This window comes from Heloderma suspectum, chromosome 1 (genome assembly GCF_057233095.1).
Source record: "Heloderma suspectum isolate Gila_16-S chromosome 1, 16-S_ref, whole genome shotgun sequence".
Classification (NCBI taxonomy): domain Eukaryota; kingdom Metazoa; phylum Chordata; class Lepidosauria; order Squamata; family Helodermatidae; genus Heloderma; species Heloderma suspectum.
In genome coordinates, this window is record NC_139458.1 from 309,522,064 (window position 1) to 309,537,367 (window position 15,304).

Below are 15,304 nucleotides of genomic sequence, written 5' to 3' on the forward strand. Positions count from 1 at the left end.
CTACCATCAAACTCATCCCATCCTGGTTCCATATGTGCATTCCTTTTCTGCAGAGAAATCTGTACATTTTTTGTGTGCATTTTTCAAATACACTCATTTTTGGATGCATGCACCTATGGGGGGGGGGGTGTACATTTTTCAAGTATGCACATGTTGTTTTTTGTTTGTGTGTGTGTGTTTTGCAGGAGGCATCTTAAGCTTGGAAATGTATGATTGCCAAGTGCAAATATCAGTTGAGGTCACTTTTCAGATCTGGGAGTTCCTAATTGGGTATATATGTTAAAAACAAACAAACAAAAAGTCGACAGAGTGGATTTCTCACCATCCCTAGTTCTAAGCCAATGTATGACTGTAATATATACTTAATATGTCAGGGATTTGGGCATATAACTAACAAACAATAAAATGACAACAGTATTTTAAACCATTTACTGTATAGGGCATAGAGTAACCACAATACACATCCAATCTGGTTCAAGACAGATACCCTTAACTCCTTCAACAATAGTCCAGCTGATTTTTCCTTTATAGTCCTAGGAAAGTATATAAGTATCCAACTAAGGGATGTTGTGGGCATCTGATATGGAGAGCCCCTGCCAAATAGGGATGTCAGAGAAATCCTCCATGGACCCCAATAAGGCTGGATTCTATTGAATCCGGCCCCCCGAAGTCCATGGAGGATCAGATCTCCTACCTCCGCCTCCCCTGCGAAGTCCTTGCCAGCAGATCCTGCCTGCCACTGGCTCCAAAGCCCCAGCAATATGGCCACCATTTCTGTATCACTGGCTGGACTGATGAACTGCGGATGCAAATGGCGTCCAGTGGAGTGGACACCATTTGTGTCCCTGCTCTTTGACATGATAGGCTACGTAAATCTTTACGCTGCCTATTGCACAAAGGAACAGGGATGCAAATGGAGTATTTGTGTCCCTGTTCCTTCATGTGAAAGGCTATGTAAAGATTTGCGTAGCCTATCATATCAAAGAGCAGGGACGCAAATGGTGTCCATTCCACCGGACGCCATTTGCATCCGCAGTTCATCAGTCCAGCCAGTGATATGGCAATGGCGGCCATATCGCTGGGGCTTCAGAGCCGGCCGGCGGCTCTGCGGAATCGGAGCAGAGCCAGCTGGCGAGGATTCCAAGGGGAGGGACGGATTGTCCCTCCCCTTGGAATTAACGGAACGGCAGGTAAGTAATTCGTACATCCCTACTGCCAAAGGAAGTGAGGCAGGTGGCTACCAGGAAATGGGCCTTTTCTGCGGTGGCACCCCAGCCATGGAATGAGCTCCCTGGAGAGGTTCGCCAGGCACCTACGTTGTACGCCTTCTGGTGCCAGGTGAAGACCTTTTTATTCTCCCAGTATTGGAGCATTTTAACTTCCTGGTCTTTTAGCTTTGGTGCTTTAAATCTGTATTTTAAATCTCTGCATTCCTGCTAGGTTGTACTGGTTGTACTGTTATATTGTGGTTTTAAGTTTTCATAGTTTATATTGTTTTATGCTGCACTTTGTGGTTTTAATTTTTGTAGGGATGGCTGAGAATTCTGCCATGAATTCCAGTGAGGAATCTGTGGTGGAACGGCCTCCTGACCCCCCCGCAGAATCCCCCCGGGATGGCATTTACCTGGGGTGGATGCGGTGGATTCAGCAGCAGCTCCGGCGGCTGGTCTCCTGGCCGGCTGCGGCCGGGCTGCTGCGGCCGCCATTGCCGTCCTTGCAGCTGTGAGAGGCTACGTAAGTATTTACGTAGCTATCGCAGCTAACCCCCCCCAAAACCCCAGTGTATGCAAATGGAGGCAGCTCCGGCGGCCGCCATTTGCGTTCCCTATTTTTCGCCGTTCCAGCCTTCGTAAATATTCATGTAGGCTGGAACGGCGAAAAATAGGGAACACAAATGGCGGCTGCCATAGCTGCCGCCATTTGCGTAAGCTGGAGATTTGGGGGGGGTTAGCTGTGATACGCTACGTAAATACTTACGTAGCCTATCATAGCAGCCTGGCTGGACGCAAATGGCTGTCACTATGGTGGCCACCATTTGCGTCTGCACCAGCCCATCCCCAGCCGGAAATCCAGCTGCAGACGGCCCTGGCTGGCTGCTCTGTGGAGCCACCGCGGAGCGGAACTGGCCGGGCAGGATTCCGGAGGGGAAGACCGGATCGCCTCCCCCCCTGGTCAAGGATTCCGGGGGGAGGGATGGAGCGCCTCCCCCCCCCACGAATCAATCCACGAAAAGATAAGTGAGTTTCGTACATCCCTAAATTTTTATGAACCATCCAGAGATCTTCGGCTATTGAGTGGTATAGAAATGAAATAAATAAAAATGGGGGTGGAGTCTGACGGATGGTCCATTTAAACCTCTGATCTTGTGTAAATGGTGACTTTATGGCCACCATTTGCATAAAAGACCTTTTATGCAGAACAACAAGCTGCCATTTTTGGCGGCTTGCTAGGGGAATGGGCGGCTGCGCAGAGCTCATGGGTGATCGCTGGGACATCCAGGGACATGCGTGGTGCAGCAAGTGGGGGGCAGGCGGTGGCAAGGGTTCAGTGAGCGCGGACAGAGGTGAGTCCATCCATTCCTAATCCAACTGTGTCATTCCATTAGTGCAAATAATGTTGCGCTAGTGGAAATTAGGTTCTGAACTGTGCACAAGAGAAGAATCCAACTAAAGTTATGTTTGTGCAAGCATCATTGTGCAAGTGGTTGTGCATTATGCTTGTGTAACTCATTGTGCAACCAGTTGTGCATAACTCCTGTGCAACCTGTTGTGCAACCTGTTGCACAGCTGCTTACACAACAAGTTGCACAAGTGTAATGGGCAACCATGTCCGATGGAAATATTCAGTGGAGCTCTGCTAGTGGAATTTGAGTGTGAGGAATGACACCCTTGGATACTGCTCCTAGGGTGAACCTCAGTCATTCAGGAATTTTTTTTTTTTAGTGACTGTGTAACAGGCTTTGCCATTTTTTCAAGTCAGGATAATTTGAACCAAAGCTCATTGGGCTTAGACCTAGAACTTTTTTTTACCAGTAGCAGAGCTCAGTCCTGTGAGTACTGTGGCATAATGTATTGTCTCTGATTTTGTGTAAAGTGCCTTTTCCTCCTCACACAATTATTACAATCATTTATCACATGTCCCAGAGAATATAAGGAAGGGGAGAATGAGGACATCATTCAGGAAGGTCATGGGGGGTGGCAGTAGGAGACCCCTTACCTGTATTTGAGAACACATGAAATATTATCTAGGCATACATATATTTCTAGATATTAAGGCATCAACAAAGCCATAAGGAAGGTTCCTTAAAACACTCATGTTCTGCTGTTTCAGCTTCAATATATCCATGAGCAGGACTTCGACCTTTACTGGGAAACTTGCAACCACACCACCCCCCACTAGAATTTGGAATGGTTCTCTTGGGAAGATTTCTTATTTCTCAGGGTATGATGACTTTCAGATCACACATCCAAAGCATTGTCAACTCTCACTTTAAAAATCCATAATTGTTTCTGATGTATTAGAAAAAACCTTCTTGCAAAAATACTACAAAGCATCAGTCTTTAATTCAGAGTTTGGGGGCTTTCCATGAAAATTAATTTTCACCTGTAGCAATTTAGCAATTGCAAAATATATTCTGCAAAAATATATTCCGCAAAACCTTTTGGAGTATACCACAAATGGAGTTAAGTGTATATTTGCATGGTGATTTTTTAAAAAACAAAACTAATCTTCCTTGAGTCTACTCCTCTCCACCCCCGCCCCATTAAAATGAATGAAAGAAACATGGTTTTGAAGTTCTAGCCTGGCAAGCCATATAAACCACCAAGCATATTCCTATTCTGTTAAGATTGTCAGCCACTAGGAAAATTATATTTATATACACAAATTATATAATGAACATCAGGGGAAAATGGGGAAGAAAGAATGGATGAACAGTAATGTCATTATTTCAGTGTTCTGAGTAATTACATCCAGACAGTATGTTTCAAACCATTTCTGTTCAGACAAAATGAATCTCTTAGATGTGGAGATACTTGTTATTTTTTTTCACTTAACCTTTTTTTCAAACTATGTCTAAACTTTGAGTGCTTTTTGGCTATGATTTGTGCTATGTTAAATGAGCAAATAAAAATGCTCTTTGTTCCATCACATTGATGAAAGTTTATCTTTCGTCCCTTAGGTTCAATAGAAATCAACTTTTTCTGTTATGAATAAAATGGATTTTAAAAGAAAATCCAAAATGAAACCTCATTCATGGACTGTCTCCCCAAATTTATTGTCTACCCATTAGTGCTCATCATGGAGAATATGCTATCACAATAGACCGTTCCTAGCCAAACAAGTCAAATTATTAGTGCCTGTTACTCTACAGAGAACCAAAGCATATATTTAGTAGTAAAGGACATTTACAAATTCATAAAATATATTTTGAAGGGAAATTTGTGCATAAGAAACACTCTTCTCTCCATCTCTGTTTTCCATACAAGATGAACCTCAGTCCAAAGGTAATCATTTACAACCTCTAACATTATTTCAATCTAAATCAACAGATATGTGGGAACATTACCCAGGTGAACTGAACATCTCTGTGTCCTTTGTCTCTCATTGTCAAACTTTCTCAACTCCTCAGATATGTGCCATGAAAGAAAATGGCCAGGTTTTTCACACATTCCAGACATAGGGGAGGGGTCACAGCTCATTGGTAAAGAACATGCTTTGCATTCCCAGGTTCAAACCCTAGAAAAAGCACTGCCTGAAATCTTAGAGAAATGCTGGAAGTCATTTGAGCTAAATGGACCAATGGACCAACATAGTATAAGGCAGCTTCATATTAGGTCTTTGATTTTGTTTGAAAAATTTATTACACATTAAATTATTTTTTTAAAAAAACCCAATGTGAAAACCAAATGTGAGTGCATTTGCTCTCGGCATTTATTTTGTCCAATATGGCTGGAATTTGGCCGATGTGATGCCCCTAGGGAGTAGCACAAAGTCTAGAAATTTGACTGAAAAATACCAGTGTTCCAGACAGTAGAAGACAGGGTGAATCTCAACTGAAAGTACTGGGAAGCTTATAGGACAGCCTTCCCCACCCTGGTGCCCTCCAGAGGTTTTGGACTTCAACTCCCATCAGCCCCATCCAGAATGGCCAATGGTCAGATATGTTGGGAGTTGTAGTCCAAACCATCTGGAGGGCATCGTGTTGAGGAAGATTGTTATAGGATGTCAGTCCTTTTTAATTGTAAGTAAAATGGGGAACATATGTCCAATTAGGCAGGTGTGTGACGCAATCAGAGGCTTAGCATAATGCCATTTGGACTGAAATCATCAAAGTTAAAAGACAGAGGAAATTAGGATGGGTCTCCACTGAAATCAATAGAAAATGAAAATAAAGTTAAAATGAAAAAGACACACAATGAGAAGTATGGTAAAATGAAATGAATGTGGCTCTGAAATGAAAACCAAAATGGCAAAGATTCTCCATTGCACACCCCTAATTTATATCTTTATAGTTAATGTAGTAGATGTTCACATCTGTTTTAAATATACACAAGTGGACCTACAAAACATTTTGTAAAGACTCCATGCTCCTGTTAAAGGTTCTCGCCAGGCCCTTTCCCAGACGTCTCCATTCCATCCCCCCCCACCCCAGTTTTCCCATCCCCACCAACAGACACTCAGTGTTCTGTGACTCCTGAGCATGCGCAGTCCTGACTGGGCTGCTTTGGGATCCCCCCTCCCCAAACTAGGTTTCTTTAAAAAAAGTTGTTTCTTGGTTTTATTTCAACAAACCTTGGGTTTTCCCCACACCTAGTTATGTCTCCCTCTTGTGCATTGTTGGTGCTATTTTGGCTACATAAGGATCAACACTCTGAAAATTGTGATTAATATGCAGGATATTTACTTTAGATTGAAATTAAAACCTTTCTCTGAGGCCAACAGTTGAGAGCTCAGTATCCCTCATGGACTCACTCCTCCGCTATTTTTGGCTGTTCTGAAAATAACATTCTCCTGGGTTTAGGCATGTACCTGCATACAAATCAGTTCTTAGCTCCTTCCTCCCAAAGGTAAGCAAAGAAGACTGTGGTTTTAAGCATTCATATTTTATATTGTTTTATGCTGCGCTTTGTGGTTTTAATGTTTGTGAACCGCCCAGAGAGCTTTGGCAATTGATTGAGCAGTACAGAAATGAAATAAATAAATTACTGATTATTAGTGGAATCTATGGGCCTCCTCCAACTGCCAATGTTCCCCTATAGCACAGGGCCGACATCATCCATATACATAGTGTCAGCAGGAAGGAATGTTTTTATTTATTTATTTATTTATTTATTTCATTTCTATACCGCCCAATAGCCGAAGCTCTCTGGGCGGTTCACAAAAACTAAAACCAAACAACACACAATAAAACAATTTAAAATATATAGAACATTAAAACCACAATATAACAATACAACCACAATAAAACCTAGCAGCAGTACAGGAGTTTAAAATACAGATTTAAAACAGCAAAGATAAAAATTTAGAAAGCTAAAATGCCTGGGAAAATAAAAAGGTCTTCACCTGGTGCCGAAAGGAGTACAATGTAGGCGCCAGGCGAACCTCACTAGGGAGCTCATTCCAGAGCCGGGGTGCCACAACAGAAAAAGCCCTCCTCCTAGTAGCCACCCGCCTCACTTCCTTTGGCAGGGGCTCACAGAGAAGGGCCTCTGATGATGACCTTAAGGTCCAGGCAGGCACATATGGGAGGAGGCGATCCTTCAGGTAACCTGGCCCCAAGCCGTTAAGGGCTTTGAATGTTAACACCAGCACTTTGAATCGGGCCCGGAAATGGACTGGCAGCCAGTGCAGCTGGAAAAGTACTGGCGTAATATGAGCTCGCAGGCCAGTCCCTGTTAACAATCTTGCTGCCCTATTTTGGACCAGCTGAAGTTTCCGGACCATTTTCAAAGGCAGCCCCACGTGTAACGCATTGCAGTAATCCAGACGAGAAGTTATCAGAGCATGGATAACTGTAGCTAGGCTATCTCTGTCCAGATAAGGGCATAGTTGGTATACCAGCCTAAGCTGATAAAAAGTGTTCCGTGCCACTGAGTTCACCTGTGCCTCAAGTGACAGTTCTGGATCCAAGAGCACCCCCAAACTACGAACCTGATCCTTTAGGGGGAGTGCAACCCCCTCCAGAACAGGTTGAATATCACCTAGCCGGGCAGACGAACCACCCACTAACAGTACCTCCGTCTTGTCTGGATTGAGTTTCAGTTTATTAGCCCTCATCCAGTCCATTACCATGCCCAGGCACTGATTCAGAACAGCCACTGCCTCACCTGGTTTTGATGAAAAAGAGAGGTAGAGCTGGGTGTCATCCGCATATTGATGGCACCTCAGCCCACACCTCCGGATAACCTCCCCCAGTGGTTTCATGTAGATGTTAAACAGCATGGGGGATAAAATAGAGCCCTGTGGAACCCCATGGCACAATTGCCATGGCACAGAGCAATAATTCCCAGCACCACCTTCTGGAATCGGCCATCCAAGTCGGAGCGGAACCACTGTAGTGCAGTGCCTCCAACTCCCAACCCAGACAACCTATCCAGAAGGATACCATGGTCGATGGTATCGAAAGCCGCTGAGAGGTCCAGGAGAATCAACAGGGTCGCACTCCCCCTGTCCCTCTCCCGGCAGAGGTCATCCCACAGGGCGACCAAGGCAGTTTCCGTTCCAAAACCAGGCCTGAAGCCCGATTGAAATGGATCTAGATAATCCGTTTCATTCAAGAGTGCCTGGAGCTGTCCTACAACCACCCACTCAAGCACCTTGCCCAGGAAGGGGATGTTGGCCACTGGCCTATAATTGTTAACATCCTCTGGGTCCAAGTTAGGCTTTTTCAGGAGTGGTCTAATTACCGCCTCTTTTAAAGTGGCAGGCACCACTCCCTCTCTCAAGGAGGAATTTACAACCTCCTGGATCCAGCCGGACAACCCCTCCTTGTTTGATTTAATAAGCCATGAAGGGCAAGGGTCAAGCACACAAGTGGTCGATCGGACTTGGCCAAGCACCTTGTCCGCATCCTCAGGCCTCAGTAACTGAAACTCATCCAATAAAACTGGACCAGACGGTGCTCTGAACGCCCCTACCAATGGAACTGCATTAATGGTGGTGTCCAATTCATGACGAATCTGAGCGACTTTATCCTCAAAGTGCTGCGCAAACTCGTCACAGCGTGCTACCGAGCACAAAATGTTTTCTGACATCCCTCTTGTTTAAAATCTGTTTTTATGTCTATTACCATATGCATGCCAAATGTAAAACTTTTAATCCATGTTGTTTACAATTCAGACTGTATTCTTTCTTTCATTAAGCTAGGATTAATGTTGTCCCAAGGTGCTAGTGATCCTGGGTAGTCATTTTGTTGCAAATAAGAACCAACTTTAACAACAACAACAAAGTGTTTTGTTTTTTTCCAAATGGCACAACAGCCAACAAGGGAAGTTGCCATAATCTATATAGGCTGACTCAGACCATCATTGTAAGTAATTTCTGGATTACTCACATGCTTCCTTTTTTCAGCTGGATCATTGCAGCATGCTTTTCAATCATGACATTTTCATTTTAGGGTCATTTCTCCTTGTTAGTATAATGGATCATTCAAGATAAAGAGACCATCTTCTGCTCTAATGGCAAGCCCACAAGAGTTACCGTATGTGTAATTGAAAGGACTCCTCTGATATAGTTCATTGCTAATTGACAAAAGATTTCCATGGAGAAGTACACCTCACAATGTTTTGAAAATAATGATAATCAGAAGCAAGATGTCTCATAATATTTCCATGGACATTCTCCTGTATTATCTCCAGGCAGATAGCACAGAAATATTCATGAGTCACCACTACAAACCACAGGGTATAAAAACAGGAAGATATAAGATTTTTACAGAAAATTATATGCACACCTAATTTGAGAGAAGAGTTATCCTGCTTGATTTACCATTCAAATTATGTAAAGAACATTTATTTGTTTAGGAAGCAGCTTCACAATACAAGAGTATATCCAGGTAGAAAGTCCGTCTGCCGCACGTCATGTTGATGCTCCTTCCCAGAATATGATTCTAAGGCTGCAGCCTTATGCATTTTTACTTGTGAGTAATTCTCACCGAATCAATAGGCTTTATTTGCAAATAAATATGGATAGGATTGGGCTGTGTGTGAAAGAAAGTTACTGACATCAGATGAACCTTGTGTGATCTTTTCCCCAAAAGTAAATATCTTGAAAGCTTTAGGGCGCAATCCTATCCAGATAGGCAACCTCCTATCCAAAACAGGGCAGGAGAAGCATGGAGAAGCAGGGCAGGAGAAGCAAGTTCCGTCCGTGCTTCTCCTGCCTTGCATTTTTGGCTAGACAGCCATGGGAGGATGGAGCAGGGGAGGAGGGTGCTATATGACACATTGGATGTGTCATACAGGCATTTCTGCCCTCCCCACCCTGGAATGCTCCCAGCCACATCCCTTTTTGGCCACTCTGCGCTCCTCTTGTGAGCACAGAGGATGGGGCTGTTCCTTGCTGCCTCTGAGGCAGCGCAGAAGCGGGGGGAGCATGGGCTTGAAGCATGGGCTCTGAGGTCAGTCAGTTCCTAGATAACACGATATCCTATGGCTGTCTAGCCACTGTCTAGCAGCCATAGGATTGCTCCCTCCATAAGTGATTCACTTGTTAGATTAGTTTGGATTTAGGTTTTCCCAAAACCGAAAAAGAAGAAGCAAAGAATTCTACATATATATCAATCATAAAGCTGCAAACTCATTGACAAGAATCAAACAGGATTAATCTCCACCAGACAAATGTCTGACTATACAAGAAGAATGCTTAAGATAATACATGAAGTGGAACAATGAACGTTCAAATGGGCTGGGATCCATAGAGCCCTTCCCAAGGGCTTGAGCACACCATATGGAATTGTGGCCATGTTTTTCAGTGAACAGCAGAACACACACACACATACACACACACCACTTCCATACCAAATATGGTTTTTGAAAGTCACATCAAATTAAAAACTAGCTTACTATGTGGGGTGTCATGTGTGGGACTAACATTCATAATGTTAGTCCCACACACGAATCATAGGAATCATAAGGTCTGAAATCTCCTTGGGAACACAGAACTAGTTGTGCAGTTCTGCACAGAGAAATAATGGGCCTAATTGAAGATTTCTGAAATATTTGTTCTGACATTTGGAGCTCATGAACACACATGGAAAGTGATCAATTTACAAAACACCTAAAGCAAAAGTTAAAGTCAGCAGGTCGCACCCAGACTTTTCTGCCCTCTCCACTCCCTGAAAGTTCCCAGAGTCCTTTAAAATGGTCCCCCCACCCAGGGTCAGAGATTCTGCTGAGTATGGTGGGCTGTGGCATGGGAGGGAGAAGCTGAGGTGGAAACAAAATACTCTTTTTTTTTAAGTATAAGGTGCAATAGATTTTTACCTGTTGTAATTTATGCTAATTTCTTCCATCATTCCACTAATATAATCAGCTGCCCCTTTAAATCCATAAAAATTCTCAAGTTGTTGTTTATTTCTAATATATTTAAATTAAATAATGTTATATGAAACAATGGATTCATATAATAAGAATGACCCTCAGAGAAAATTCCTTGTTCTCTACATCTTATATAATTTACCTGGATCCAAACATACAGCTATGGAAATAGATGCCTGAAACCCAATACACGCGCGCGCGCACACACACACACTATGGGACATGGTTGTGAGTGCAGTAGGCTTTTGCTTGCTTAACTGTCACCTTCTTCAGGGTGAGTACATTCTTCTTGAGGTCATCCTGATTCTTCTTCAGGTTAGGTTATCTGGTTCTGTGGGCATAGCATCATAGAGAGAGCTGCTGTGACAGGCAGGAAACCAGAAATCAGGGGAAGGGACTGCATTCAATAACATCCTACCACCCACCCTGTGTTTCCTAGTCCTGCAGCAGCAAGGCCCATGGTCAACTCAATATCAGCACCAGCAGGGATGTCAGAGGAATATGGTTGGGGGGTAGAGCTTGGTGAGTTTTTGCCAGCTCAGCCCCACAGACTTCGGCTTGCTCATTCCCAGGCTTGCCCGACTCACCATGTGCCAAGTCGTGCAAGCTCGCAGTTTTCCGCTTTTTTATTTGCGCAAATTGTAATTTGCGCAAATTGTAATTTGTGCAAAATTGTGGGTATACATTTTTATGGAAATCATGATTTGCGCAAACTGGTGGGAGTTAATAGCACAATTTCAGCAAAGTTTTAGGTGTAAACAGTCATTTACGCCATCAAGTTTGTGCAAATTGCACTTTCCATAAATATTTATACACGTGATTTTGTGCCAATCACTGTTGGTGGGTTTTTGAAAAAGTGGAAAAGTTCCCAAGTTTCAAGAACTGACTTGCTGCTAGGGATGGCGGAGAATTTCTCCCCGAATCTTCGGGGGGCCGAGCGCCAACGCATTCAGCCCCCTGAAATCGGTGGTGAAATTCTCCACCACCACCCCGCCCCCCCGGGATGGGACTTACCTTTGGTGAATGTCCCTCCTGGCAGTGGGTCCCGGCGGCAGTTCGGTGGTGGTTCGTCGCGGGTGGGGGTGGCGGCCAGTCTCCCGACCAGCTGCCACCACCGCCATTGCAAAAAAACACACAAAAACTAAAGTTAAAAAAAAACACCCGTGATAGGCTACGTAATGATTTACATAGCCTAACACGGCTAGATTTCCAAAGACAGCCGTGATAGGCTACGTAAATCGTCATGTAGCCTATCACAGGTGAGTTTGGAGAAAAAATAAAAAGCGCGTACGCAAATGGCGGCGGCCCGCGGGCACCGCCATTTGCGTTCCTTATTTTGGCACGTCTAGTCTACATAAAGATTTACATAGACTACGGTGAAAATAAGGGCACGCTATTTGCGTTGCCCTTATTTTCGCCGTAGTCTACATAAATCTTTACATAGACTAGACGTGCCAAAATAAGGAACGCAAATGGTGGCGCCCATGGGCCGCCGCCATTTGCGTACACGCTTTTTTTTTTTTTTCAAAGTCACCCATGATAGGCTACGTGACGATTTACGTAGCCTATCACGGCTGGCTTTGGAAATCTAGCCGTGATAGGCTATGTAAATCGTCACGTAGCCTATCACGGGGTATTTTTTTTTTTACGTTTTGTTTCGCGGCCGGGGAGACGGGGCGCTTCTCCCCAGCCTGAATTTCGGCCGGGGGAGGCGGGAAGCCTCCCCCCCTTCGCCTGAACCTCGGGGTGAAAAGCGAAGTGCCTCCCCCCCACCGCGAAGCCAAGCTGCGAAAAGGTAAGTGACTTTCGTACATCCCTACTTGCTGCTTAGGTCAGAAATGCTCACAGAGTTGGGGGCGCTGCAGGGATCCATTGAACCAAAAGTGAACAGGATTTCCCCGCGATGACCATCCCTGAGCACCAGCACTACCATTGAAGCCATACCTACAGCATTAAGAGCAGGGATGTACGAAAGTCACTTACTTTTTCACAGCTTGAATTCGCTGTGGGGGGGCGCTCCGTCCCTCCCCCCAGAATCCTCCCTGGGTCAGCTCCGCTCAGCGATGGCTCTGTGGAGCCTCCGGCCAGAACCGTCTGCAGCCGGAGTTCCGGCCAAGGACGGGCTGCTGCAGACGCAAATGGCGGCCGCCATAGCACCCGCCATTTGCATCCAGAGAAGCTGCCGTGATGGGCTATGTAAGTATTTACATAGCCTATCACAGCAAGCCAAAACACACCAAAAAAACCGTGTACGCAAATGGCGGCTAGGGCAGCCACCATTTGCGTTCCCTATTTTTCGCTGTTTTAGCCTACATAAATATTTACGTAGGCTATTACGGAAAAAATGCGGCTGTAATAGCCTTTTCGCCAGATGCCAGATGCAGCCGGCCAGGAGACCAGCCGCCGCCGCCACCCGCCGCTGCCCCCTGCCCCTGCCACAACTGCTGCCCCCGCCGCCACCCCCGCCACACCTTCCGCCGCCCCCGCCCCTGCTGCCACCCCTGCCACCGCACCTGCCACCACCACTGCTGCCGCACCTGCCGCCGCCCCCGCAGCCACACCTCCCACCCCCGCTGCCACCCCCACTGCTGCCCCCGCTGCCACCGCACCTTCTGCCGCCCCTGCCATTGCTGCACCTTCCACCAGCCACCGCTGGTGGCACCGCCACCACCGCACCCACCGCTAGGTAAGTGCCATCCCGGGGGGTTCCGCAGGGCAGGTGGGGGGGCAGGAGACTGTTCTGCCATGGATTCCAGGGGGCCAAATGCCAGTGCATTCAGCCTCACTGGAATCCATGGCGGAATTCTCTGCCATCCCTACACAGGTCAGAATTTCCAATCTAAGTTCTCTTTAGTTCAGCCAGTGAAAGTGGAGGGGTTGCCAATGAATGGGTGACACCAAAGAGAGTTATCTCTTCAGGGAGGAGTAAGGGAAAAGGTTTATTAAGAAGTCCAGGAATATGGTTGGGTGTAAGAGTGATAACTGGAAAAGGGAGAGGAATACTGCTAGTACTGTTATAAGGGTTTTTGACTTATAGGTTTAGTATTTTAAGTGTTTGTTATATTATTGCTGGCTTCAGTTAAAATAATTATTTTTAGGGTTAAGAAGTCCTGGAAGCCAGGATAAATTATTGGGGGAAATGTTAGAGACTGTGGGGCCAGCAGGAAGGGGGGGCTATCATAGAAGTATGAGTGAGCAGGGAGTGTTATGGTGCTGATGGATGGAAGTCTTGAGGGGCAAGAAGGCAACATTGCACTATTTCTCCTTCTAGTCCATCCCTAAGTCTCAATAAGTCTGGCAGCTTAACTGCAGTTCCCTCCTGCCCATGGGTACTGTTAATGAATGCCAGGTGGGCTAAAGGGAAGGTGTCTAATATCTTTCACATTCTCTTGGAAGAACATGCCAACCTGGCTTGTATTACAGAGACCTAGTTGGATGAAGGGTGTGTATGTATATATGTTTGCATGTATCTGAACCTCTTCCAAATGTGTCCACCAAGTTAATGGGTACAGTACACCACCAAGCACAGCTTGAGGGATGGGAGGGGGGATAGCTAGGGATGTATGAACCCCCTGATGTCCGGTCTGGGGGGGTCTGCCGCAGGGACATCCAGGCCGCTTGGGGCTCCATGGATTTCCCCAGAGCCCCAAGCGGCCTGGATTTTCTGGATTTTACATGGGCATTTTCTGTCTTTAAACAGGGCAAGATACATTAATTGCAGCTGGAATTAGTCTATCTTGGACAAATTATAGCCATAATGAGTGCATTTGACACCATTTGCCACTGTAAAGTGCTTACTTATACATAAATTGTGACCACAAATACACTAGTTACATCTGTAATTTGCCCACGATACACTAATGGCAGCTGCAATTAGAGTATCTTACCCTGTTTAAAGACAGAAAATGCCCTGTGCTAAATGCAGAGGATGTGGAGGTAAGGAGACCTGGGCTGCTGCAGAGTCTGGAGGTTGGATTCTTGGGAATCTGACCGCATTGCAGATTTCTCCAGCATCCCTAGGGATAGCCTTGGTCTATGGGAATTCTATCCACATGGTCAGGTACCCTATCCCAAAGTCTGATAACTCCAAGTGCCTGTACTAGTGTTTGGAGCCCAAGACAGGCCTGGGATTCTCTTGGTGAACTGTTGTGCCTGAGCTGATAGAGATATCAGATGTGGTGTTGAGGAGGCCAAGTCTGTTGGTCTTGGCAGATTTCAGCATTTCCACCAAGGCTCTCTTCTCTGGGGATTGCATGGCCTTCATGACAATCATGGGCCTATCTGAAGTTATATCAGGCTCAACACATGTTGGATCTGGTTTTCTGCAATTGATTAGGGGATAATGGTCTGTGGGTAAGGGAGCCAGTGTTAACTGTGTTGTCATGGATAATTATCTGATCAAATTTGAGCAGGCTACCTGTAATCTCCACAAGGGGGCAGGGAAGAGGAGGACTGAGTACTTACTATTATCCGCCTGTGGAAGGTGATGAATCCAGATAGTTTTCTGACTGCTCTTTACCCATTGTGGTGTTCTGCTGAAGCCCTTGTAACTGCTTGGAATGAGGGGATGATCTGGGCTATCATTACGATTGCTCCTACATGTCCTTGACTAACTGTAGAGCAATGTCAGCTTCTTGCTATTCTGAGGAAATCAACTAGAGTATGAGTGGTGGAGAACATATAATGAATACAACTGCACACAAGTGAGAACCCATCTTTATGCTTACTCTGTGGTGGTGGTGGTGGCAGCTATGAAAGCTTACTTC